We start from the raw sequence: 27,372 nt of genomic DNA on the forward strand, positions 1-27,372 counted from the left end.
GTAGTCACTGAGATATATGTTATTATCAACAGCATGATCCTAAGCATACAGCTCACTTTCATAATCAAATGGAAACACAATTTCTTGTTGATATTTGCTTGGAGAAAAGAACAATGTCTAAGATAATAGGACTACCATCAGTCCCAAAACACATAGCCAAAATGCCAAGTTAACATTCAGCATGGCCACATCAAGACCATAAGGAGAGATAATTCCGCAGACACTCCATGCCTATCTTCTACGGCCATACCAAAATATAAAATTCCTAGAAGGAGTGTGTTTAAGAAACAAACTTGCATGCTCACATTCTTAGATCCTAGAAGAGGAGGAGATGTATGTCCAGACCATTTTGGTACAGTCAATCCAGAAGAACTGCTGGCAAACTACCCGGATAGACTGACAAAAAATGTCCCAACAATAAACATAGAAACTAGGATTAAAATGGGTGTTCTCCATACATCCATGAAGGTGGTATGAATCCTGGGACATTTGAAAGCATGCAATTCTAGAATCCACTGACAAGAAGGCTACATGCCAACCTTTTAAATTCCAAGGCTCTCTTTCCAACCTAATTGCCATGGCCACAATCAGTCTTTCAAGAAAACAGAGCTTTGTTTTCACACAGGAAGAGTCCACATTCCCATAGTTCCTTAGAATTGCTACTGCCTCATTCCACATGTCGCCTGTAACCATCCCGTTATGTATCTCTGTTTTATGAAACAGAAGGATCATCATTCATGCGAAGGCTTCAGACACGGACAGAAACACATTTCCTGACATTCCAGTGTACATTGTTGAACTATGCTGCCCCCGCTAAACTTACATTTGCCTCACAACCTACTATACATTATTGCTGATGGAGTTGGTAGGGCTAACTTCCAAGATACTGACATTGATCTCCTCAACCAGAAAGCATGTTATCATTAGAGCAAAAGGTGAAGCCTTGATTTAGGCCATGATTTCTGGTGATTTAGGCAAGCAAAGAACATTCTGAAGGCTCTCTCACTGGATCCAAGTCTCGCAAGATGAATGGAGGCAATGTGAGTCCCTCAGTGACATTTGTGATCCCAGGTGCTGGACCTCAGTCATGATGATAGTGGCGGTATTGAGTTTTCACTCATTTTGTTCAGCTTTCCAAGGAATGTTTTATTGGAAATCATCATCGATCCAAGCACGCTGGTGTACCCCCTGCCATGACACTTAGTATACTCAAAATAGATCAGGTTTGGTGAGCAAACAGAATTCAAGACATTCACATCCTTTACCACGAACCAATGGGCCTATTCTCCAGTCACAGGAGTAGCCACAGGCAGTGAGCCTGAACCAGGTCCCAAAGGATAATGATTCAAGGTTGGGAACTCCTGCGAGCTTCACCAACACCTGAGCACTTTGAGTTCCTTTGGAAAGTCAAGTGTTTCTTACCTTTCACTTCAGGTATCCTCAGGCAAGAGAGCTTCAACTGATGACATCAGGGCAGGCGATGTTCGGCTTCTTCCAACTTCATCTGATGTTCCATACTCAGTTCCTCTGCAAGCCGTCCTTGTCCGGTATGAGACAGGGACTCTGTCCCTGAAAGTAAAGCAAATAGCACATACCCCCACTTTATTGGATTCCTTGCAAATCATGGAGACTGTGATGCATTGTTGTTAGTTCTTAATTTATCGAACACTTGGGCTCTCTCAGCACTCCTTCCGTCCTCTAGAAATTTGCCCTCACAATCCATATCAGAGATATTTTTCCCCCAAGGAACTGTTTGGGGACATAATTTTCCCAATTCTATCACCGAATTCCTGGAGGTTACCATGCAACAATGTTCTTAAGATGGGACGAAGCCAATATCTGATCCCGAAAACTACAGTAGTATGTACATCACTTGAGAACCGTCCAAAGAAATTGGCACGAGGTACACAAATGAATGAGACCACTAACACAGCTTAATGGAAGTTGTCTACAAAAATAAGTAAATCTCAGTTCAGCCGGATATGACAGAGAAAATCAGGCCTTACTCTTCCCATGGAAACCATCAGAATCTTAATAGCTTTGGCCAAAATCGGAGCACCCTCCATAACCATAACATACTTCACCTATTAGTCCTACTCTGCCTTCGATGAGAACCGATTCAAATATCATATAATATTCTCAACCACATTAGATGAATGGACTTCTTATGTACTCTTTCTCTATCTCGCTTCTTCACTTTCTCTCTGAAATTGACTTGCAGTGACTCTACTAGCTTCTCAGTTTCTCACTCACTATCTCTCTATTTGGTTTCTATATTTCTGTCAATCAAAATATCTGCTTTAATATCACAGTGTCCTCTTTTCCACTTCAACCCCCCTCTCTCCCCCCTCTCTCTCTCTTTCTGTCTCTCACTGTCTTCCTCTGTCTCACACATGCTTAGCCTCTTCAACAATTGTTCTTTCTCTCTGTCTCTGTACATGCTCATATATCTCCTATTCAGGTTTTGACTGGTACTAAATTCCTGTGAGTGCTATTGCTGTGGTATCTGACATTGATCACCACAGAGAAAGTGTATGTTTTAACCCTCTCAGGTCAAAACACAAGCATAACCTGTAGTCACTGAGATATATGTTATTATCAACAGCATGATCATAAGCATACAGCTCACTTTCATAATCAAATGGAAACACAATTTCTTGTTGATATTTGCTTGGAGAAAAGAACAATGTCTAAGATAATAGGACTACCATCAGTCCCAAAACACATAGCCAAAATGCCAAGTTAACCTTCAGCATGGCCACATCAAGACCATAAGGAGAGATAATCCCGCAGACACTCCATGCCTTCTTCTACGGCCATACCAAAATATAAAATTCCTAGAAGGAGTGTGTGTAAGAAACAAACTTGCATGCTCACATTCTTAGATCCTAGAAGAGGAGGAGATGTATGTCCAGATCATTTTGGTACAGTCAATCCAGAAGAACTGCTGGCAAACTACCCGGATAGACTGACAAAAAATGTCCCAACAATAAACATAGAAACTGGGATTAAAATGGGTGTTCTCCATACATCCATGAAGGTGGTATGAATCCTGGGACATTTGAAGGCATGCACTTCTAGAATCCACTGACAAGAAGGCTACATGCCAACCTTTTAAATTCCAAGGCTCTCTTTCCAACCTAATTGCCATGGCCACAATCAGTCTTTCAAGAAAACAGAGCTTTGTTTTCACACAGGAAGAGTCCACATTCCCATAGTTCCTGAGAATTGCTACTGCCTCATTCCACATGTCGCCTGTAACCTTCCCGTTATGTATCTCTGTTTTATGAAACAGAAGGATCATCATTCATGCGAAGGCTTCAGACACGGACATAAACACATTTCCTGACATTCCAGTGTACATTGTTGAACTATGCTGCCCCCGCTAAACTTACATTTGCCTCACAACCTACTATACATTATTGCTGATGGAGTTGGTAGGGCTAACTTCCAAGATACTGACATTGATCTCCTCAACCAGAAAGCATGTTATCATTAGAGCAAAAGGTGAAGCCTTGATTTAGGCCATGATTTCTGGTGATTTAGGCAAGCAAAGAACAATCTGAAGGCTCTCTCACTAGATCCAAGTCTCGCAAGATGAATGGAGGCCATGTGAGTCCCTCAGTGACATTTGTGATCCCAGGTGCTGGACCTCAGTCACGATGATAGTGGCGGTATTGAGTTTTCACTCATTTTGTTCAGCTTTCCAAGGAATGTTTTATTGGAAATCATCATCGATCCAAGCACGCTGGTGTACCCCCTGCCATGACACTTAGTATACTCAAAATAGATCAGGTTTGGTGAGCAAACAGAATTCAAGACATTCACATCCTTTACCACGAACCAATGGGCCTATTCTCCAGTCACAGGAGTAGCCACAGGCAGTGAGCCTGAACCAGGTCCCAAAGGATAATGATTCAAGGTTGGGAACTCCTGCGAGCTTCACCAACACCTGAGCACTTTGAGTTCCTTTGGAAAGTCAAGTGTTTCTTACCTTTCACTTCAGGTATCCTCAGGCAAGAGAGCTTCAACTGATGACATCAGGGCAGGCGATGTTCGGCTTCTTCCAACTTCATCTGATGTTCCATACTCAGTTCCTCTGCAAGCCGTCCTTGTCCGGTATGAGACAGGGACTCTGTCCCTGAAAGTAAAGCAAATAGCACATACCCCCACTTTATTGGATTCCTTGCAAATCATGGAGACTGTGATGCATTGTTGTTAGTTCTTAATTTATCGAACACTTGGGCTCTCTCAGCACTCCTTCCGTCCTCTAGAAATTTGCCCTCACAATCCATATCAGAGATATTTTTCCCCCAAGGAACTGTTTGGGGACATAATTTTCCCAATTCTATCACCGAATTCCTGGAGGTTACCATGCAACAATGTTCTTAAGATGGGACGAAGCCAATATCTGATCCCGAAAACTACAGTAGTATGTACATCACTTGAGAACCGTCCAAAGAAATTGGCACGAGGTACACAAATGAATGAGACCACTAACACAGCTTAATGGAAGTTGTCTACAAAAATAAGTAAATCTCAGTTCAGCCGGATATGACAGAGAAAATCAGGCCTTACTCTTCCCATGGAAACCATCAGAATCTTAATAGCTTTGGCCAAAATCGGAGCACCCTCCATAACCATAACATACTTCACCTATTAGTCCTACTCTGCCTTCGATGAGAACCGATTCAAATATCATATAATATTCTCAACCACATTAGATGAATGGACTTCTTATGTACTCTTTCTCTATCTCGCTTCTTCACTTTCTCTCTGAAATTGACTTGCAGTGACTCTACTAGCTTCTCAGTTTCTCACTCACTATCTCTCTATTTGGTTTCTATATTTCTGTCAATCAAAATATCTGCTTTAATATCACAGTGTCCTCTTTTCCACTTCAACCCCCCTCTCTCCCCCCTCTCTCTCTCTTTCTGTCTCTCACTGTCTTCCTCTGTCTCACACATGCTTAGCCTCTTCAACAATTGTTCTTTCTCTCTGTCTCTGTACATGCTCATATATCTCCTATTCAGGTTTTGACTGGTACTAAATTCCTGTGAGTGCTATTGCTGTGGTATCTGACATTGATCACCACAGAGAAAGTGTATGTTTTAACCCTCTCAGGTCAAAACACAAGCATAACCTGTAGTCACTGAGATATATGTTATTATCAACAGCATGATCATAAGCATACAGCTCACTTTCATAATCAAATGGAAACACAATTTCTTGTTGATATTTGCTTGGAGAAAAGAACAATGTCTAAGATAATAGGACTACCATCAGTCCCAAAACACATAGCCAAAATGCCAAGTTAACCTTCAGCATGGCCACATCAAGACCATAAGGAGAGATAATCCCGCAGACACTCCATGCCTTCTTCTACGGCCATACCAAAATATAAAATTCCTAGAAGGAGTGTGTGTAAGAAACAAACTTGCATGCTCACATTCTTAGATCCTAGAAGAGGAGGAGATGTATGTCCAGATCATTTTGGTACAGTCAATCCAGAAGAACTGCTGGCAAACTACCCGGATAGACTGACAAAAAATGTCCCAACAATAAACATAGAAACTGGGATTAAAATGGGTGTTCTCCATACATCCATGAAGGTGGTATGAATCCTGGGACATTTGAAGGCATGCACTTCTAGAATCCACTGACAAGAAGGCTACATGCCAACCTTTTAAATTCCAAGGCTCTCTTTCCAACCTAATTGCCATGGCCACAATCAGTCTTTCAAGAAAACAGAGCTTTGTTTTCACACAGGAAGAGTCCACATTCCCATAGTTCCTGAGAATTGCTACTGCCTCATTCCACATGTCGCCTGTAACCTTCCCGTTATGTATCTCTGTTTTATGAAACAGAAGGATCATCATTCATGCGAAGGCTTCAGACACGGACATAAACACATTTCCTGACATTCCAGTGTACATTGTTGAACTATGCTGCCCCCGCTAAACTTACATTTGCCTCACAACCTACTATACATTATTGCTGATGGAGTTGGTAGGGCTAACTTCCAAGATACTGACATTGATCTCCTCAACCAGAAAGCATGTTATCATTAGAGCAAAAGGTGAAGCCTTGATTTAGGCCATGATTTCTGGTGATTTAGGCAAGCAAAGAACAATCTGAAGGCTCTCTCACTAGATCCAAGTCTCGCAAGATGAATGGAGGCCATGTGAGTCCCTCAGTGACATTTGTGATCCCAGGTGCTGGACCTCAGTCACGATGATAGTGGCGGTATTGAGTTTTCACTCATTTTGTTCAGCTTTCCAAGGAATGTTTTATTGGAAATCATCATCGATCCAAGCACGCTGGTGTACCCCCTGCCATGACACTTAGTATACTCAAAATAGATCAGGATTGGTGAGCGAACAGAATTCAAGACATTCACATCCTTTACCACGAACCAATGGGCCTATTCTCCAGTCACAGGAGTAGCCAAAGGCAGTGAGCCTGAACCAGGTCCCAAAGGATCATGATTCAAAGTTGGGAACTCCTGAGAGTTCCACCAACACCTGAGCACTTTGAGTTCCTTTGGAAAGTCAAATATTTCTTACCTTTCACTTTAGGTATCCTCAGGCAAGAGAGCTTCAACTGATGACATCAGGGCAGGCGACGTTAGGCTTCTTCCAACTTCATCTGATGTTCCATACTCAGTTCCTCTGCAAGCCGTCCTTGTCCAGTATGAGACAGGGACTCTGTCCCTGAAAGTAAAGCAAATAGCACATTCCCCCACTTTATTGGATTCCTTGCAAATCATGGAGATTGTGATGCATTGTTGTTAGTTCTTAATTTATCGAACACTTGGGCTCTCTCAGCACTCCTTCCGTCCTCTAGAAATTTGCCCTCACAATCCATATCAGAGATATTTTTCCTCCAAGGAACTGTTTGGGGACATAATTTTCCCAATTCTATCACCGAATTCTTGGAGGTTACCATGCAACAAAGTTCTTAAGATGGGACGAAGCCAATATCTGATCCCGAAAACTACAGTAGTATGTACATCACTTGAGAACCATCCAAAGAAATTGGCACGAGGTACACAACAGAATGAGACCACTAACATGGCTTAATGGAAGTTGTCTACAAAAATAAGTAAATCTCAGTTCAGCCGGATATGACAGAGAAAATCAGGCCTTACTCTTCCCATGGAAACCATCAGAATCTTAATAGCTTTGGCCACAATCGGAGAACCCTCCATAATCATAACATACTACACCTATTAGTCCTACTCTGCCTTCGATGACAACCGATTCAAATATCATATAAGATTCTCATCCACATTAGATGAGTTGACTTCTTATGTACACTCTCTATCTCGCTTCTTCACTTTCTCTCTGAAATTGACTTGCAGTGACTCTCCTAGCTTCTCAGTTTCTCACTCACATTCTCTCTATTTGGTTTCCTTATTTCTGTCAATCAAGATATCTGCTTTAATATCACAGTGTCCTCTTTTCCACTTCAACCCCCCTCTCTCCCCCTCCTCTCTCTCTCTTTATGTCTGTCACTGTCTTCCTCTGTCTCACACATTCTTAGCCTCTTCAACAATTGTTCTTTCTCTCTGTCTCTGTCCATGCTCATATATCTCCTATTCAGGTTTTGACTGGTTCTAAATTCCTGTGACTGCTATTGCTGTGGTATCTGACATTGATCACCACAGAGAAAGTGTCTGTTCAAACCCTCTCAGGTCACCAAACAAAGCATAACCTGTATTCACTGAGATATATGTTATTATCAACAGCATGATCCTAAGCATACAGCTCACTTTCATAATCAAATGGAAACACAATTTCTTGTTGATATTTGCTTGGAGAAAAGAACAATGTCTAAGATAACAGGACTACCATCAGCCCCAAAACACAGGCCAAAATGCCAAGTTAACCTTCAGCAAGGCCACATCAAGACCATAAGGAGAGATAATCCCGCAGACACTCCATGCCTATCTTCTACGGCCATACCAAAATATAAAATTCCTAGAAGGAGTGTGTGTCAGATTCAAATTTGCATGCTCACATTCTTAGATCCTAGAAGAGGAGGAGATGTATGTTCAGACCATTTTGGTACAGTCAATCCAGAAGAACTGCTGGCAAACTACCCGGATAGACTGACAAAAATTGTCCCAACAATAAACATAGAAACTAGGATTAAAATGGGTGTTCTCCATACATCCATGAAGGTGGTATGAATCCTGGGACATTTGAAAGCATGCACTTCTAGAATCCACCGACAAGAAGGCTACATGCCAACCTTTTAAATTCCAAGGCTCTCTTTCCAACCTAACTGCCATGGCCACAATCAGTCTTTCAAGAAAACAGAGCTTTGTTTTCACACAGGAAGAGTCCACATTCCCATAGTTCCTGAGAATTGCTACTGCCTCATTCCACATGTCGCCTGTAACCTTCCCGTTATGTATCTCTGTTTTATGAAACAGAAAAGTCATCATTCATGCGAAGGCTTCAGACACGAACAGAAACACATTTCCTCACATTCCAGTGTACAGTGTTGAACTATGCTGCCCCCGCTAAACTTACATTTTCCTCACAATCTACTATACATTATCGCTGATGGAGTTGGTAGGGCTAACTTCCAAGATACTGACAATGATCTCCTCAACCGGAAAGCATGTTATCATTAGAGCAAAAGGTGAAGCCTTGATTTAGGCCATGATTTCTGGTGATTTAGGCATGCAAAGAACATTCTGAAGGCTCTCTCACTGGATCCAAGTCTCGCAAGATGAATGGAGGCCATGTGAGTCCCTCAGTGACATTTGTGATCCCAGGTACTGGACCTCAGTCACGATGATAGTGGCGGTATTGAGTTTTCACTCTTTTTGTTCAGCTTTCCAAGGAATGTTTTATTGGAAATCATCATCGATCCAAGCACGCTAGTGTACCCCCTGCCATGACACTTAGTATACTCCAAATAGATCAGGTTTGGTGAGCGAACAGAATTCAAGACATTCACATCCTTTACCACGAACAAATGGGCCTATTCTCCAATCACAGGAGTAGCCACAAGCAGTGAGCCTGAACCAGGTCCCAAAGGTTCATGATTCAAGGTTGGGAACTCCCGTGAGCTCCATCAACACCTGAGCACTTTGAGTTCCTTTGGAAATTCAAGTGTTTCTTACCTTTCACTTCAGGGATCCTCAGGCAAGAGACCTTCAACTGAGGACTTCAGGGCAGGCGATATTAGGCTTCTTCCAACTTCATCTGATGTTCCATACTCAGTTCCTCTGCAAGCCGTCCTTGTCTGGTATGAGACAGGGACTCTGTCCCTGAAAGTAAAGCAAATAGCACATTCCCCCACTTTATTGGATTCCTTGCAAATCATGGAGACTGTGATGCATTGTTGTTAGTTCTTAATTTATCGAACACTTGGGCTCTCTCAGCACTCCTTCCGTCCTCTAGAAATTTGCCCTCACAATCCATATCAGAGATATTTTTCCTCCAAGGAACTGTTTGGGGACATAATTTTCCCAATTCTATCACCGAATTCCTGGAGGTTACCATGCAACAAAGATCTTAAGATAGGACGAAGCCAATATCTGATCCCGAAAACTACAGTAGTATGTACATCACTTGAGAACCATCCAAAGAAATTGGCACGAGGTACACAACAGAATGAGACCACTAACATAGCTAAATGGAAGTTGTCTACAAAAATAAGTAAATCTCAGTTCAGCCGGATATGACAGAGAAAATCAGGCCTTACTCTTCCCATGGAAACCATCAGAATCTTAATAGCTTTGGCCAAAATCGGAGCACCCTCCATAACCATAACATACTACACCTATTAGTCCTACTCTATCTTCGATGAGAACCGATTCAAATATCATATAAGATTCTCAACCACATTAGATGAATGGACTTCTTATGTACTCTTTCTCTATCTCGCTTCTTCACTTTCTCTCTGAAATTGACTTGCAGTGACTCTACTAGCTTTTCAGTTTCTCACTCACTATCTCTCTATTTGGTTACCTTATTTCTGTCAATCAAAATATCTGCTTTAATATCACAGTGTCCTCTTTTCCACTTCAACCCCCTCTCTCCCCCCTCTCTCTCTCTTTCTGTCTCTCACTGTCTTCCTCTGTCTCACACATGCTTAGCCTCTTCAACAATTGTTCTTGCTCTCTGTCTCTCTCCATGCTCATATATCTCCTATTCAGGTTTTGACTGGTACTAAATTCCTGTGAGTGCTATTGCTGTGGTATCTGACATTGATCACCACAGAGAAAGTGTCTGTTTTAACCCTCTCAGGTCACCAAACACAAGCATAACCTGTAGTCACTGAGATATATGTTATTATCAACAGCATGATCCTAAGCATACAGCTCACTTTCATAATAAAATGGAAACACAATTTCTTGTTGATATTTGCTTGGAGAAAAGAACAATGTCTAAGATAATAGGACTACCATCAGTCCCAAAACACATAGCCAAAATGCCAAGTTAACCTTCAGCATGGCCACATCAAGACCATAAGGAGAGACAATTCCGCAGACACTCCATGCCTATCTTCTACGGCCGTACCAAAATATAAAATTCCTAGAAGGAGTGTGTGTAAGAAACAAACTTGCATGCTCACATTCTTAGATCCTAGAAGAGGAGGAGATGTATGTCCAGACCATTTTGGTACAGTCAATCCAGAAGAACTGCTGGCAAACTACCCAGATAGACTGACAAAAAATGTCCCAACAATAAACATAGAAACTAGGATTAAAATGGGTGTTCTCCATACATCCATGAAGGTGGTATGAATCCAGGGACATTTGAAAGCATGCACTTCTAGAATCCACTGACAAGAAGGCTACATGCCAACCTTTTAAATTCCAAGTCTCTCTTTCCAACCTAATTGCCATGGCCACAATCAGTCTTTCAAGAAAACAGAGCTTTGTTTTCACACAGGAAGAGTCCACATTCCCATTGTTCCTGAGAATTGCTACTGCCTCATTCCACATGTCGCCTGTAACGTTCCCGTTATGTATCTCCGTTTTATGAAACAGACGCATCATCATTCATGCGAAGGCTTCAGACACGGACAGAAACACATTTCCTGACATTCCAGTGTACATTGTTGAACTATGCTGCCCCCGCTAAACTTACATTTGCCTCACAACCTACTATACATTATTGCTGAAGGAGTTGGTAGGGCTAACTTCCAAAATACTGACAATGATCTCCTCAACCGGAAAGCATGTTATCATTAGAGCAAAAGGTGAAGCCTTGATTTAGGCCATGATTTCTGGTGATTTAGGCAAGCAAAGAACATTCTGAAGGCTCTCTCACTGGATCCAAGTCTCGCAAGATGAATGGAGGCCATGTGAGTCCCTCAGTGACATTTGTGATCCCAGGTGCTGGACCTCAGTCATGATGATAGTGGCGGTATTGAGTTTTCACTCATTTTGTTCAGCTATCCAAGGAATGTTTTATTGGAAATCATCATCGATCCAAGCACGCTGGTGTACCCCCTGCCATGACACTTAGTATATTCAAAATAGATCAGGTTTGGTGAGCGAACAGAATTCAAGACATTCACATCCTTTACCACGAACCAATGGGCCTATTCTCCAGTCACAGGAGTAGCCACAGGCAGTGAGCCTGAACCAGGTCCCAAAGGATCATGATTCAACGTTGGGAACTCCTGAGAGCTCCACCAACACCTGAGCACTTTGAGTTCCTTTGGAAAGTCAAGTGTTTCTTACCTTTCACTTCAGGTATCCTCAGGCAAGAGAACTTCAACTGATGACATCAGGGCAGACGATGTTAGGCTTCTTCCAACTTCATCTGATGTTCCATACTCAGTTCCTCTGCAAGCCGTCCTTGTCCGGTATGAGACAGGGACTCTGTCCCTGAAAGTAAAGCAAATAGCACATACCCCCACTTTATTGGATTCCTTGCAAATCATGGAGACTGTGATGCATTGTTGTTAGTTCTTAATTTATCGACACTTGGGCTCTCTCAGCACTCCTTCCGTCCTCTAGAAATTTGCCCTCACAATCCATATCAGAGATATTTTTCCTACAAGGAACTGTTTGGGGACATAATTTTCCCAATTCTATCACCGAATTCCTGGAGGTTACCATGCAAGAAAGATCTTAAGATGGGACGAAGCCAATATCTGATCCCGAAAACTCCAGTAGTATGTACATCACTTGAGAACCATCCAAAGAAATTGGCACGAGTTACACAACAGAATGAGACCACTAATATAGCTTATGGAAGTTGTCTACAAAAATAAGTAAATCTCAGTTCAGACGGATATGACAGAGAAAATCAGGCCTTACTCTTCCCATGGAAACCATCAGAATCTTAATAGCTTTGGCCAAAATCGGAGCACCCTCCATAACCATAACATACTACACCTATTAGTCCTACTCTGCCTTCGATGAGAACCGATTCAAATATCATATAAGATTCTCAACCACATTAGATGAATGGACTTCTTATGTACTCTTTCTCTATCTCGCTTCTTCACATTCTCTCTGAAATTGACTTGCAGTGACTCTACTAGCTTCTCAGTTTCTCAGTCACTATCTCTCTATTTGGTTTCCTTATTTCTGTCAATCAAAATATCTGCTTTAATATCACATTGTCCTCTTTTCCACTTCAACCCCCCTCTCTCCCCCCCTCTCTCTCTCGTTCTGTCTCTCACTGTCTTCCTCTGTCTCACACATGGTTAGCCTCTTCAACAATTGTTCTTTCTCTCTGTCTCTGTCCATGCTCATATATCTCCTATTCAGGTTTGACTGGTTCTAAATTCCTGTGAGTGCTATTGCTGGGGTATCTGACATTGATCACCACAGAGAAAGTGTCTGTTCAAACCCTCTCAGGTAACCAAACACAAGCATAACCTGTAGTCACTGAGATATATGTTATTATCAACAGCATGATCCTAAGCATACAGCTCACTTTCATAATCAAATGGAAACACAATTTCTTGTTGATATTTGCTTGGAGAAAAGAACAATGTCTAAGATAATAGGACTACCATCAGTCCCAAAACACATAGCCAAAATGCCAAGTTAACCTTCAGCATGGCCACATCAAGACCATAAGGAGAGATAATCCCGCAGACACTCCATGCCTATCTTCTACGGCCATACCAAAATATAAAATTCCTAGAAGGAGTGTGTGTAAGAAACAAACTTGCATGCTCACATTCTTAGATCCTAGAAGAGGAGGAGATGTATGTCCAGACCATTTTGGTACAGTCAATCCAGAAGAACTGCTGGCAAACTACCCGGATAGACTGACAAAAAATGTCCCAACAATAAACATAGAAACTAGGATTAAAATGGGTGTTCTCCATACATCCATGAAGGTGGTATGAATCCTGGGAGATTTGAAAGCATGCACTTCTAGAATCCACTGACAAGAAGGCTACATGCCAACCTTTAAATTCCAATGCTCTCTTTCCAACCTAATAGCCATGGCCACAATCAGTCTTTCAAGAAAACAGAGCCTTGTTTTCACACAGGAAGAGTCCACATTCCCATAGTTCCTGAGAATTGCTACTGCCTCATTCCACATGTCGCCTGTAACCCTACCGTTATGTATCTCTGTTTTATGAAACAGAAGCATCATCATTCATGCGAAGGCTTCAGACACGGACAGAAACACATTTCCTGACATTCCAGTGTACATTGTTGAACTATGCTGCCCCCGCTAAACTTACATTTGCCTCACAACCTACTATACACTATTGCTGATGGAGTTGGTAGGGCTAACTTCCAAGATACTGACAATGATCTCCTCAACCGGAAAGCATGTTATCATTAGAGCAAAAGGTGAAGCCTTGATTTAGGCCATGATTTCTGGTGATTTATGCAAGCAAAGAACATTCTGAAGGATCTCTCACTGGATCCAAGTCTCGCAAGATGAATGGAGGCCATGTGAGTCCCTCAGTGACATTTGTGATCCCAGGTGCTGGACCTCAGTCACGATGATAGTGGCGGTATTGAGTTTTCACTCATTTTGTTCAGCTTTCCAAGGAATGTTTTATTGGAAATCATCATCGATCCAAGCACACTGGTGTACCCCCTGCCATGACACTTAGTATACTCCAAATAGATCAGGTTTGGTGAGCGAAAAGAATTCAAGACATTCACATCCTTTACCACGAACCAATGGGCCTATTCTCCAGTCACAGGAGTAGCCACAGGCAGTGAGCCTGAATCAGGTCCCAAAGGATCATGATTCAAGGTTGGAAACTCCTGCGAACTCCACCAACACCTGAGCACTTTGAGTTCCTTTGGAAAGTCAAGTGTTTCTTACCTTTCACTTCAGGTATCCTCAGGCAAGAGAGCTTCAACTGATGACATCAGGGCAGGCGATGTTAGGCTTCTTCCAACTTCATCTGATGTTCCATACTCAGTTCCTCTGCAAGCCGTCCTTGTCCGGTATGAGACAGGGACTCTGTCCCTGAAAGTAAAGCAAATAGCACATTCCCCCACTTATTGGATTCCTTGCAAATCATGGAGACTGTGATGCATTGTTGTTAGTTCTTAATTTATCGAACACTTGGGCTCTCTCAGCACTCCTTCCGTCCTCTAGAAATTTGCCCTCACAATCCATATCAGAGATATTTTTCCTCCAAGGAACTGTTTGGGGACATAATTTTCCCAATTCTATCACCGAATTCCTGGAGGTTACCATGCAACAAAGTTCTTAAGATGGGACGAAGCCAATATCTGATCCCGAAAACTACAGTAGTATGTACATCACTTGAGAACCATCCAAAGAAATTGGCACGAGGTACACAACAGAATGAGACCACTAACATGGCTTAATGGAAGTTGTCTACAAAAATAAATAAATCTCAGTTCAGACGGATATGACAGAGAAAATCAGGCCTTACTCTTCCCATGGAAACCATCAGAATCTTAGTAGCTTTGGCCAAAATCGGAGCACCCTCCATAACCATAACATACTACACCTATTAGTCCTACTCTGCCTTCGATGAGAACCGATTCAAATATCATATAAGATTCTCAACCACATTAGATGAATGGACTTCTTATGTACTCTTTCTCTATCTCGCTTCTTCACTTTCTCTCTGAAATTGACTTGCAGTGACTCTACTAGCTTCTCAGTTTCTCACTCACTATCTCTCTATTTGGTTTCCTTATTTCTGTCAATCAAAATATCTGCTTTAATATCACAGTGTCCTCTTTTCCACTTCACACCCCCTCTCTTCCCCCCCTCTCTCTTTCTGTCTCTCACTGTCTTCCTCTGTCTCACACATGCTTAGCCTCTTCAACAATTGTTCTTTCTCTCTGTCTCTGTCCATGCTCATATATCTGCTATTCAGGTTTTGACTGGTTCTAAATTACTAGGAGTGCTATTGCTGTGGTATCTGACATTGATCACCACAGAGAAAGTGTCTGTTCAAACCCTCTCAGGTCACCAAACACAAGCATAACCTGTAGTCACTGAGATATATGTTATTATCAACAGCATGATCATAAGCATACAGCTCACTTTCATAATCAAATGGAAACACAATTTCTTGTTGATATTTGCTTGGAGAAAAGAACAATGTCTAAGATAATAGGACTACCATCAGTCCCAAAACACATAGCCAAAATGCCAAGTTAACCTTCAGCATGGCCACATCAAGACCCTAAGGAGAGATAATCCCGCAGACACTCCATGCCTATCTTCTACGGCCATACCAAAATATAAAATTCCTAGAAGGAGTGTGTGTAAGAAACAAACTTGCATGCTCACATTCTTAGATCCTAGAAGAGGAGGAGATGTATGTCCAGACCATTTTGGTACAGACAATCCAGAAGAACTGCTGGCAAATTACCCGGATAGACTGACAAAAAATGTCCCAACAATAAACATAGAAACTAGGATTAAAATGGGTGTTCTCCATACATCCATGAAGGTGGTATGAATCCTGGGACATTTGAAAGCATGCACTTCTAGAATCCACTGACAAGAAGGCTACATGCCAACCTTTTAAATTCCAAGGCTCTCTTTCCAACCTAATAGCCATGGCCACAATCAGTCTTTCAAGAAAACAGAGCTTTGTTTTCACACAGGAAGAGTCCACATTCCCATAGTTCCTGAGAATTGCTACTGCCTCATTCCACATGTCGCCTGTAACCTTCCCGTTATGTATCTCTGTTTTATGAAACAGAAGCATCATCATTCATGCGAAGGCTTCAGACACGGACAGAAACACATTTCCTCACATTCCAGTGTACATTGTTGAACTATGCTGCCCCCGCTAAACTTACATTTGCCTCACAACCTACTATACATTATTGCTGATGGAGTTGGTAGGGCTAACTTCCAAGATACTGACAATGATCTCCTCAACCGGAAAGCATGTTATCATTAGAGCAAAAGGTGAAGCCTTGATTTAGGCCATGATTTCTGGTGATTTAGGCAAGCAAAGAATATTCTGAAGGCTCTCTCACTGGATCCAAGTCTCGCAAGATGAATGCAGGCCATGTGAGTCCCTCAGTGACATTTGTGATCCCAGGTGCTGGACCTCAGTCACGATGATAGTGGCGGTATTGAGTTTTCACTCATTTTGTTCAGCTTTCCAAGGAATGTTTTATTGGAAATCATCATCGATCCAAGCACGCTGGTGTACCCCCTGCCATGACACTTAGTATATTCCAAATAGATCAGGTTTGGTGAGTGAAAAGAATTCAAGACATTCACATCCTTTACCACGAACCAATGGGCCTATTCTCCAGTCACAGGAGTAGCCACAGGCAGTGAGCCTGAACCAGGTCCCAAAGGATCATGATTCAAGGTTGGGAACTCCTGCGAGCTCCACCAACACCTGAGCACTTTGAGTTCCTTTGGAAAGTCAAGTGTTTCTTACCTTTCACTTCAGGTATCCTCAGGCAAGAGAGCTTCAACTGATGACATCAGGGCAGGCGATGTTAGGCTTCTTCCAACTTCATCTGATGTTCCATACTCAGTTCCTCTGCAAGCCGTCCTTGTCCGGTATGAGACAGGGACTCTGTCCCTGAAAGTAAAGCAAATAGCACATTCCGCACTTTATTGGATTCCTTGCAAATCATGGAGACTGTGATGCATTGTTGTTAGTTCTTAATTTATCATACACTTGGGCTCTCTCAGCACTCCTTCCGTCCTCTAGAAATTTGCCCTCACAATCCATATCAGAGATATTTTTCCTACAAGGAACTGTTTGGGGACATAATTTTCCCAATTCTATCACCGAATTCCTGGAGGTTACCATGCAACAAAGATCTTAAAATGGGACGAAGCCAATATCTGATCCCGAAAACTACAGTAGTATGTATATCACTTGAGAACCATCCAAAGAAATTGGCACGAGGTACACAACAGAATGAGACCACTAACATGGCTTAATGGAAGTTGTCTACAAAAATAAGTAAATCTCAGTTCTGCCGGATATGACAGAAAATATCAGGCCTTACTCTTCCCATGGAAACCATCAGAATCTTAATAGCTTTGGCCACAATCGGAGCACCCTCCATAATCATAACATACTACACCTATTAGTCCTACTCTGCCTTCGATGAGAACTGATACAAATATCATATAAGATTCCCATCCACATTAGATGAATGGACTTCTTATGTTCTCTTTCTCTATCTCGCTTCTTCACTTTCTCTCTGAAACTGACTTGCAGTGACTCTCCTAGCTTCTCAGATTCTCACTCACAATCTCTCTATTTGGTTTCCTTATTTCTGTCAATCAAGATATCTGCTTTAATATCACAGTGTCCTCTTTTCCACTCTCCCCACTCTCTCCCCCCCTCTCTCTTTCTGTCTCTCACTGTCTTCCTCTGTCTCACACATGCTTATCGTCTTCAACAATTGTTCTTTCTCTCTGTCTCTGTCCATGCTCATATATCTCCTATTCAGGTTTTGACTGGTTCTAAATTCCTGTGAGTGCTATTGCTGTGGTATCTGACATTGATCACCACAGAGAAAGTGTCTGTTCAAACCCTCTCAGGTCACCAAACACAAGCATAACCTGTAGTCACTGAGATATATGTTATTATCAACAGCATGATCCTAAGCATGCAGCTCACTTTCATAATCAAATGGAAACACAATTTCTTTGTGATATTTGCTTGGAGAAAAGAACAATGTCTAAGATAACAGGACTACCATCAGCCCCAAAACACATAGCCAAAATGCCAAGTTAACCTTCAGCAAGGCCACATCAAGACCATAAGGAGAGATAATCCCGCAGACACTCCATGCCTATCTTCTACGGCCATACCAAAATATAAAATTCCTAGAGGAGTGTGTGTAAGATTCAAACTTGCATGCTCACATTCTTAGATCCTAGAAGAGGAGGAGATGTATGTCCAGACCATTTTGGTACAGTCAATCCATAAGAACTGCTGGCAAACTACCCGGATAGACTGACAAAAAATATCCCAACAATAAACATAGAAACTAGGATTAAAATGGGTGTTCTCCATACATCCATGAAGGTGGTATGGATCCTGGGACATTTGAAAGCATACACTTCTAGAATCCACAGACGAGAAGGCTACATGCCAACCTTTATATTCCAAGGCTCTCTTTCCAACCTAATTGCCATGGCCACAATCAGTCTTTCAAGAAAACAGAGCTTTGTTTTCACACAGGAAGAGTCCACATTCCCATAGTTCCTGAGAATTGCTACTGCCTCATTCCACATGTCGTCTGTAACCTTCCCGTTATGTATCTCTGTTTTATGAAACAGAAGGATCATCATTCATGCGAAGGCTTCAGACACAGACAGAAACACATTTCCTGACATTCCAGTGTACATTGTTGAACTATGCTGCCCCCACTAAACTTACATTTTCCTCACAACCTACTATACATTATTGCTGATGGAGTTGGTAGGGCTAACTTCCAAGATACTGACAATGATCTCCTCAACCGGAAAGCATGTTAACATTAGAGCAAAAGGTGAAGCCTTGCTTTAGGCCATGATTTCTGATGATTTAGGCAAGCAAAGAACATTCTGAAGGCTCTCTCACTGGATCCAAGTCTCGCAAGATGAATGCAGGCCATGTGAGTCCCTCAGTGACATTTGTGATCCCAGGTGCTGGACCTCAGTCACGATGATAGTGGCGGTATTGAGTTTTCACTCATTTTGTTCAGCTTTCCAAGGAATGTTTTATTGGAAATCATCATCGATCCAAGCACACTGGTGTACCCCCTGCTATGACACTTAGTATACTCAAAATAGATCAGGTTTGGTGAGCGAACAGAATTCAAGACATTCACATCCTTTACCACGAACCAATGGGCCTATTCTCCAAACACAGGAGTAGCCACAGGCAGTGAGCCTGAACCAGGTCCCAAAGGATCATGATTCAAGGTTGGGAACTCCTGGGAGCTCCATCAACACCTGAGCATTGAGTTCTTTTTGAAAGTCAATGTTTCTTACCCTTCACTTCAGGTATCCTCAGGCAAGAGAGCTTCAACTGAGGACTTCAGGACAGGCGATGTTAGGCTTCTTCCAACTTCATCTGATGTTCCATACTCAGTTCCTCTGCAAGCCGTCCTTTTCCGGTATGAGACAGGGACTCTGTCCCTGAAAGTAAAGCAAATAGCACATAACCCCACTTTATTGGATTCCTTGCAAATCATGGAGACTGTGATGCATTGTTGTTAGTTCTTAATTTATCGAACACTTGGGCTCTCTCAGCACTCCTTCCGTCTTCTAGAAATTTGCCCTCACAATCCATATCAGAGATATTTTTCCTCCAAGGAACTGTTTGGGGACATAATTTTCCCAATTCTATCACCGAATTCCTGGAGGTTACCATGCAACAAAGTTCTTAAGATGGGACGAAGCCAATATCTGATCCCGAAAACTACAGTAGTATGTACATCACTTGAGAACCATCCAAAGAAATTGGCACGAGGTACACAACAGAATGAGACCACTAACATGGCTTAATGGAAGTTGTCTACAAAAATAAGTAAATCTCAGTTCAGCCGGATATGACAGAGAATATCAGGCCTTACTCTTCCCATGGAAACCATCAGAATCTTAATAGCTTTGGCCACAATCGGAGCACCCTCCATAATCATAACATACTACACCTATTAGTCCTACTCTGCCTTCGATGAGAACCGATTCAAATATCATATAAGATTCTCATCCACATTAGATGAATGGACTCCTTATGTACTCTTTCTCTATCTCGCTTCTTCACTTTCTCTCTGAAATTGACTTGCAGTGACTCTCCTAGCTTCTCAGTTTCTCACTCACATTCTCTCTATTTGGTTTCCTTCTTTCTGTCAATCAAGATATCTGCTTTAATATCACAGTGTCCTCTTTTCCACTTCACACCCCCTCTCTCCCCACCCTCTCTCTCTTTCTGTCTCTCACTCTCTTCCTCTATCTCACACATGCTTAGTTCTTCAACAATTGTTCTTTCTCTCTGTCTCTGTCCATGCTCATATATCTCCTATTCAGGTTTTGACTGGTACTATATTCCTGTGAGTGCTATTGCTGTGGTATCTGACATTGATCACCACAGAGAAAGTGTCTGTTCAAACCCTCTCAGGTCACCAAACACAAGCATAACCTGTAGTCACTGAGATATATGTTATTATCAACAGCATGATCCTAAGCATACAGCTCACTTTCTTAATCAAATGGAAACACAATTTCTTGTTGATATTTGCTTGGAGTAAAGAACAATGTCTAAGATAACAGGACTACCATCAGCCCCAAAACACATAGCCAAAATGCCAAGTTAACCTTCAGCAAGGCCACATCAAGACCATAAGGAGAGATAATCCCGCAGACACTCCATGCCTATCTTCTACGGCCATACCAAAATATAAAATTCCTAGGAGTGTGTGTAAGATTCAAACTTGCATGCTCACATTCTTAGATCCTAGAAGAGGAGGAGATGTATGTCCAGACCATTTTGGTACAGTCAATACATAAGAACTGCTGGCAAACTACCCGGATAGACTGACAAAAAAATGTCCCAACAATAAACATAGAAATAGGATTAAAATGGGTGTTCTCCATACATCCATGAAGGTGTTATGAATCCTGGGACATTTGAAAGCATGCACTTCCTGAATCCACAGACAAGAAGGCTACATGCCAACCTTTTAAATTCCAAGGCTCTCTTTCCAACCTAATTGCCATGGCCACAATCAGTCTTTCAAGAAAACAGAGCTTTGTTTTCACACAGGAAGAGTCCACATTCCCATAGTTCCTGAGAATTGCTACTGCCTCATTCCACATGTCGCCTGTAACCTTCCCGTTATGTATCTCTGTTTTATGAAACAGAAGTGTCATTATTCATGCGAAGGCTTCAGACACGGACAGAAACACATTTCCTGACATTCCAGTGTACATTGTTGAACTATGCTGCCCCCGCTAAACTTACATTTTCCTCACAACCTACTATACATTATTGCTGATGGAGTTGGTAGGGCTAACTTCCAAGATACTGACAATGATCTCCTCAACCGGAAAGCATGTTATCATTAGAGCAAAAGGTGAAGCCTTGATTTAGGCCATGATTTCTGGTGATTTAGGCAAGCAAAGAATATTCTGAAGGATCTCTCACTGGATCCAGGTCTCGCAAGATGAATGGAGGCCATGTGAGTCCCTCAGTGACATTTGTGATCCCAGGTGCTTTACCTCAGTCACGATGATAGTGGCGATATTGAGTTTCACTCATTTTGTTCAGCTTTCCAAGGAATGTTTTATTGGAAATCATCATCGATACAAGCATGCTGGTGTACCCCCTGCTATGACACTTAGTATACTCAAAATAGATCAGGTTTGGTCAGCGAACAGAATTCAAGACATTCACATCCTTTACCACGAACCAATGGGCCTATTCTCCAATCACAGGAGTAGCCACAGGCAGTGAGCCTGAACCAGATCCCAAAGGATCATGATTCATGGTTGGGAACTCCTGCGAGCTCCATCAACACTTGAGCACTTTGAGTTCCTTTGGAAAGTCAAGTGTTTCTTACCTTTCACTTCAGGTATCCTCAGGCAAGAGAGCTTCAACTGAGGACTTCAGGGCAGGCGATGTTAGGCTTCTTCCAACTTCATCTGATGTTCCATACTCAGTTCCTCTGCAAGCCGTCCTTGTCCGGTATGAGACAGGGACTCTGTCCCTGAAAATAAAGCAAATAGCACATTCCCCCACTTTATTGGATTCCTTGCAAATCATGGAGACTGTGATGCATTGTTGTTAGTTCTTAATTTATCGAACACTTGGTCTCTCTCAGCACTCCTTCCGTCCTCTAGAAATTTGCCCTCACAATCCATATCAGAGATATTTTTCCTCCAAGGAACTGTTTGGGGACATAATTTTCCCAATTCAATCACCGAATTCCTGGAGGTTACCATGCAACCAAGTTCTTAAGATGGGACGAGGCCAATATCTGATCCCGAAAACTACAGTAGTATGTACATCACTTGAGAACCATCCAAAGAAATTGGCACGAGGTACACAACAGAATGAGACCACTAACATGGCTTAATGGAAGTTGTCTACAAAAATAAGTATATCTCAGTTCAGCCGGATATGACAGAGAAAATCAGGCCTTACTCTTCCCATGGAAACCATCAGAATCTTAATAGCTTTGGCCACAATCGGAGCTCCCTCCATAATCATAACATACTACACCTATTAGTCCTACTCTGCCTTCGATGACAACCGATTCAAATATCATATAAGATTCTCATCCACATTAGATGAATGGACTTCTTATGTACTCTTTCTCTATCTCGCTTCTTCACTTTCTCTCTGAAATTGACTTGCAGTGACTCTCCTAGCTTCTCAGTTTCTCACTCACATTCTCTCTATTTGGTTTCCTTATTTCTGTCAATCAAGATATCTGCTTTAATATCACAGTGTCCTCTTTTCCACTTCACACCCCCTCTCTTCCCCCCCTCTCTCTCTTCTGTTTCTCACTGTCTTCCTCTGTCTCACACATGCTTAGCCTCTTCAACAATTGTTCTTGCTCTCTGTCTCTCTCCATGCTCATATATCTCCTATTCAGGTTTTGACTGGTACTAAATTCCTGTGAGTGCTATTGCTGTGGTATCTGACATTGATCACCACAGAGAAAGTGTCTGTTCAAACCCTCTCAGGTCACTAAACACAAGCATAACCTGTAGTCACTGAGATATATGTTATTATCAACAGCATGATCCTAAGCATACAGCTCACTTTCATAATCAAATGGAAACACACTTTCTTGTTGATATTTGCTTGGAGAAAAGAACAATGTCTAAGATAACAGGACTACCATCAGCCCCAAAACACATAGCCAAAATGCCAAGTTAACCTTCAGCAAGGCCACATCAAGACCATAAGGAGAGATAATCCCGCAGACACTCCATGCCTATCTTCTATGGCCTTACCAAAATATAAAATTCCTAGAAGGAGTGTGTGTAAGATTCAAACTTGCATGCTCACATTCTTAGATCCTAGAAGAGGAGGAGATGTATGTCCAGACCATTTTGGTACAGTCAATCCATAAGAACTGCTGGCAAACTACCCGGATAGACTGACAAAAATGACCCAACAATAAACATAGAAATAGGATTAAAATGGGTGTCCTCCATACATCCATGAAGGTGGTATGAATCCTGGGACATTTGAAAGCATGCACTTCTAGAATCCACAGACAAGAAGGCTACATGCCAACCTTTTAAATTCCAAGGCTCTCTTTCCAACCCAATTGACATGGCCACAATCAGTCTTTCAAGAAAACAGAGCTTTGTTTTCACACAGGAAGAGTCCACATTCCCATAGTTCCTGAGAATTGCTACTGCCTCATTCCACATGTCGCCTGTAACCTTCCCGTTATGTATCTCTGTTTTATGAAACAGAAGTGTCATCATTCATGCGAAGGCTTCAGACACGGACAGAAACACATTTCCTGACATTCCAGTGTACATTTTTGAACTATGCTGCCCCCGCTAAACTTACATTTTCCTCACAACCTACTATACATTATTGCTGCTGGAGTTGGTAGGCCTAACTTCCAAGATACTGACAATGATCTCCTCAACCGGAAAGCATGTTATCATTAGAGCAAAAGTTGAAGCCTTGATTTAGGCCATGATTTCTGGTTTTTTAGGCAAGCAAAGAACATTCTGAAGGCTCTCTCACTGGATCCAAGTCTCGCAAGATGAATGGAGGCCATGTGAGTCCCTCGGTGACATATGTGATCCCAGGTGCTGGACCTCAGTCACGATGATAGTGGCGGTATTGAGTTTTCACTCATTTTGTTCAGCTTTCCAAGGAATGTTTTATTGGAAAACATCATCGATCCAAGCACGCTGGTGTACCCCCTGCCATGACACTTAGTATACTCAAAATAGATCAGGTTTGGTGAGCGAACAGAATTCAAGACATTCACATCCTTTACCACGAACCAATGGGCGTATTCTCCAGTCACAGGAGTAGCCACAGGCAGTGAGCGTGAACCAAGTCACAAAGGATCATGATTCAAGGTTGGGAACTCCCGCGAGCTCCATCAACACCTGAGCACTTTGAGTTCCTTTGGAAAGTCAAGTGTTTCTTACCTTTCACTTCAGGTATCCTCAGGCAAGAGAGCTTCAACTGAGGACTTCAGGGCAGGCGATGTTAGGCTTCTTCCAACTTCATCTGATGTTCCATACTCAGTTCCTCTGCAAGCCGTCCTTGTCCGGTATGAGACAGGGACTCTGTCCCTGAAAGTAAAGCAAATAGCACATTCCCCCACTTTATTGGATTCCTTGCAAATCATGGAGACTGTGATGCATTGTTGTTAGTTCTTAATTTATCGAACACTTGGGCTCTCTCAGCACTCCTTCCGTTCTCTAGAAATTTGCCCTCACAATCCATATCAGAGATATTATTCCTCCAAGGAACTGTTTGGGGACATAATTTTCCCAATTCTATCACCGAATTCCTGGAGGTTACCATGCAACAAAGTTCTTAAGATGGGACGAAGCCAATATCTGATCCCGAAAACTACAGTAGTATGTACATCACTTGAGAACCATCCAAAGAAATTGGCACGAGGTACACAACAGAATGAGACCACTAACATGGCTTAATGGAAGTTGTCTACAAAAATAAGTAAATCTCAGTTCAGCCAGATATGACAGAGAAAAACAGGCCTTACTCTTCCCATGGAAACCATCAGAATCTTAATAGCTTTGGCCACAATCGGAGCACCCTCCATAATCATAACATGCTACACCTATTAGTCCTACTCTGCCTTCGATGAGAACCGATTCAAATATCATATAAGATTCTCATCCACATTAGATGAGTTGACTTCTTATGTACTCTTTCTCTATCTCGCTTCTTCACTTTCTCTCTGAAATTGACTTGCAGTGACTCTCCTAGCATCTCAGTTTCTCACTCACATTCTCTCTATTTGGTTTCCTTATTTCTGTCAATCAAGATATCTGCTTTAATATCACAGTGTCCTCTTTTCCACTTCAACCCCCCTGTCTCCCCCCATCTCTCTCTCTTTCTGTCTCTCACTGTCTTCCTCTGTCTCACACATTGTTAGCCTCTTCAACAATTGTTCTTTCTCTCTGTCTCTGTCCATGCTCATATATCTCCTATTCAGGTTTTGACTGGTTTTAAATTCCTGGGAGTGCTATTGCTGTGGTATCTGACATTGATCACCACAGAGAAAGTGTCTGTTCAAACCCTCTCAGGTCACCAAACACAAGCATAACCTGTAGTCACTGAGATATATGTTATTATCAACAGCATGATCCTAAGCATGCAGCTCACTTTCATAATCAAATGGAAACACAATTTCTTTGTGATATTTGCTTGGAGAAAAGAACAATGTCTAAGATAACAGGACTACCATCAGCTCCAAAACACATAGCCAAAATGCCAAGTTAACCTTCAGCAAGGCCACATCAAGACCATAAGGAGAGATAATCCCGCAGACACTCCATGCCTATCTTCTACGGCCATACCAAATATAAAATTCCTAGAGGAGTGTGTGTAAGATTCAAACTTGCATGCTCACATTCTTAGATCCTAGAAGAGGAGGAGATGTATGTCCAGACCATTTTGGTACAGTCAATCAATAAGAACTGCTGGCAAACTACCCGGATAGACTGACAAAAAATATCCCAACAATAAACATAGAAACTAGGATTAAAATGGGTGTTCTCCATACATCCATGAAGGTGGTATGGATCCTGGGACAATTGAAAGCATGCACTTCTAGAATCCACAGACAAGAAGGCTACATGCCAACCTTTTAAATTCCAAGGCTCTCTTTCCAACCTAATTGCCATGGCCACAATCAGTCTATCAAGAAAACAGAGCTTTGTTTTCACACAGGAAGAGTCCACATTCCCATAGTTCCTGAGAATTGCTACTGCCTCATTCCACATGTCGCCTGTAACCTTCCCGTTATGTATCTCTGTTTTATGAAACAGAAGCATCATCATTCATGCGAAGGCTTCAGACACGGACAGAAACACATTTCCTCACATTCCAGTGTACATTGTTGAACTATGCTGCGCCGGCTAAACTTATATTTTCCTCACAATCTACTATACATTATTGCTGATGGAGTTGGTAGGGCTAACTTCCAAGATACTGACAATGATCTCCTCAACCGGAAAGCATGTTATCATTAGAGCAAAAGGTGAAGCCTTGATTTAGGCCATGATTTCTGGTGATTTAGGCATGCAAAGAACATTCTGAAGGCTCTCTCACTGGATCCAAGTCTCGCAAGATGAATGGAGGCCATGTGAGTCCCTCAGTGACATTTGTGATCCCAGGTGCTGGACCTCAGTCACGATGATAGTGGCGGTATTGAGTTTTCACTCATTTTGTTCAGCTTTCCAAGGAATGTTTTATTGGAAATCATCATCGATCCAAGCACGCTGGTGTACCCCCTGCCATGACACTTAGTATACTCAAAATAGATCAGGTTTGGTGAGCAAACAGAATTCAAGACATTCACATCCTTTACCACGAACCAATGGGCCTATTCTCCAATCACAGGAGTAGCCACAGGCAGTGAGCCTGAACCAGGTCCCAAAGGTTCATGATTCAAGTTTGGGAACTCCCGTTAGCTCCATCAACACCTGAGCACTTTTAGTTCCTTTGGAAATTCAAGTGTTTCTTACCTTTCACTTCAGGTATCCTCAGGCAAGAGAGCTTCAACTGAGGACTTCAGGGCAGGCGATGTTAGGCTTCTTCCAACTTCATCTGATGTTCCATACTCAGTTCCTCTGTAAGCCGTCCTTGTCTGGTATGAGACAGGGACTCTGTCCCTGAAAGTAAAGCAAATAGCACATTCTGCACTTTATTGGATTCCTTGCAAATCATGGAGACTGTGATGCATTGTTGTTAGTTCTTAAT

The 27,372-nt window shown here is 42.1% G+C and overlaps 1 long non-coding RNA gene and 11 other non-coding genes across 12 annotated transcripts; all 12 read right to left on the bottom strand.

Annotated features, from left to right (window-relative positions):
• Positions 1–1,076: 1,076 nt before the first annotated feature.
• Positions 1,077–1,169, bottom strand: LOC148007638 (small nucleolar RNA SNORD116). Its single transcript, XR_015655538.1, has one exon. It is a non-coding gene; the product is annotated as a small nucleolar RNA SNORD116 (small nucleolar RNA).
• A 2,479-nt stretch (positions 1,170–3,648) lies between these two features.
• LOC148007639 (small nucleolar RNA SNORD116) lies at positions 3,649–3,741 on the bottom strand. Its single transcript, XR_015656872.1, has one exon. It is a non-coding gene; the product is annotated as a small nucleolar RNA SNORD116 (small nucleolar RNA).
• A 2,479-nt stretch (positions 3,742–6,220) lies between these two features.
• On the bottom strand, positions 6,221–6,313 carry LOC148007640 (small nucleolar RNA SNORD116). The gene has a single exon (XR_015656879.1). It is a non-coding gene; the product is annotated as a small nucleolar RNA SNORD116 (small nucleolar RNA).
• A 35-nt stretch (positions 6,314–6,348) lies between these two features.
• On the bottom strand, positions 6,349–14,536 carry LOC148007641 (uncharacterized). The gene is made up of 3 exons (XR_015646422.1): positions 11,714–14,536; positions 9,140–9,286; positions 6,349–6,713 (listed from the first exon to the last, which is right to left on the bottom strand). It is a non-coding gene; the product is annotated as an uncharacterized LOC148007641 (long non-coding RNA).
• On the bottom strand, positions 8,794–8,886 carry LOC148007642 (small nucleolar RNA SNORD116). Its single transcript, XR_015655567.1, has one exon. It is a non-coding gene; the product is annotated as a small nucleolar RNA SNORD116 (small nucleolar RNA).
• On the bottom strand, positions 11,368–11,460 carry LOC148007643 (small nucleolar RNA SNORD116). The gene has a single exon (XR_015655597.1). It is a non-coding gene; the product is annotated as a small nucleolar RNA SNORD116 (small nucleolar RNA).
• LOC148007644 (small nucleolar RNA SNORD116) lies at positions 13,940–14,032 on the bottom strand. The gene has a single exon (XR_015656891.1). It is a non-coding gene; the product is annotated as a small nucleolar RNA SNORD116 (small nucleolar RNA).
• Positions 14,537–16,511: 1,975 nt separating the features above from the next.
• On the bottom strand, positions 16,512–16,604 carry LOC148007645 (small nucleolar RNA SNORD116). The gene has a single exon (XR_015656902.1). It is a non-coding gene; the product is annotated as a small nucleolar RNA SNORD116 (small nucleolar RNA).
• A 2,474-nt stretch (positions 16,605–19,078) lies between these two features.
• On the bottom strand, positions 19,079–19,171 carry LOC148007646 (small nucleolar RNA SNORD116). The gene has a single exon (XR_015656910.1). It is a non-coding gene; the product is annotated as a small nucleolar RNA SNORD116 (small nucleolar RNA).
• Positions 19,172–21,646: 2,475 nt separating this feature from the next.
• LOC148007647 (small nucleolar RNA SNORD116) lies at positions 21,647–21,738 on the bottom strand. Its single transcript, XR_015655669.1, has one exon. It is a non-coding gene; the product is annotated as a small nucleolar RNA SNORD116 (small nucleolar RNA).
• A 2,479-nt stretch (positions 21,739–24,217) lies between these two features.
• On the bottom strand, positions 24,218–24,310 carry LOC148007648 (small nucleolar RNA SNORD116). Its single transcript, XR_015655564.1, has one exon. It is a non-coding gene; the product is annotated as a small nucleolar RNA SNORD116 (small nucleolar RNA).
• Positions 24,311–26,791: 2,481 nt separating this feature from the next.
• LOC148007649 (small nucleolar RNA SNORD116) lies at positions 26,792–26,884 on the bottom strand. The gene has a single exon (XR_015656927.1). It is a non-coding gene; the product is annotated as a small nucleolar RNA SNORD116 (small nucleolar RNA).
• Between the last annotated feature and the right edge of the window lie 488 nt (positions 26,885–27,372).

This window comes from Rattus norvegicus, chromosome 1 (genome assembly GCF_021556685.1).
Source record: "Rattus norvegicus strain SHRSP/BbbUtx chromosome 1, alternate assembly SHRSP_T2T, whole genome shotgun sequence".
Classification (NCBI taxonomy): Eukaryota; Metazoa; Chordata; class Mammalia; order Rodentia; family Muridae; genus Rattus; species Rattus norvegicus.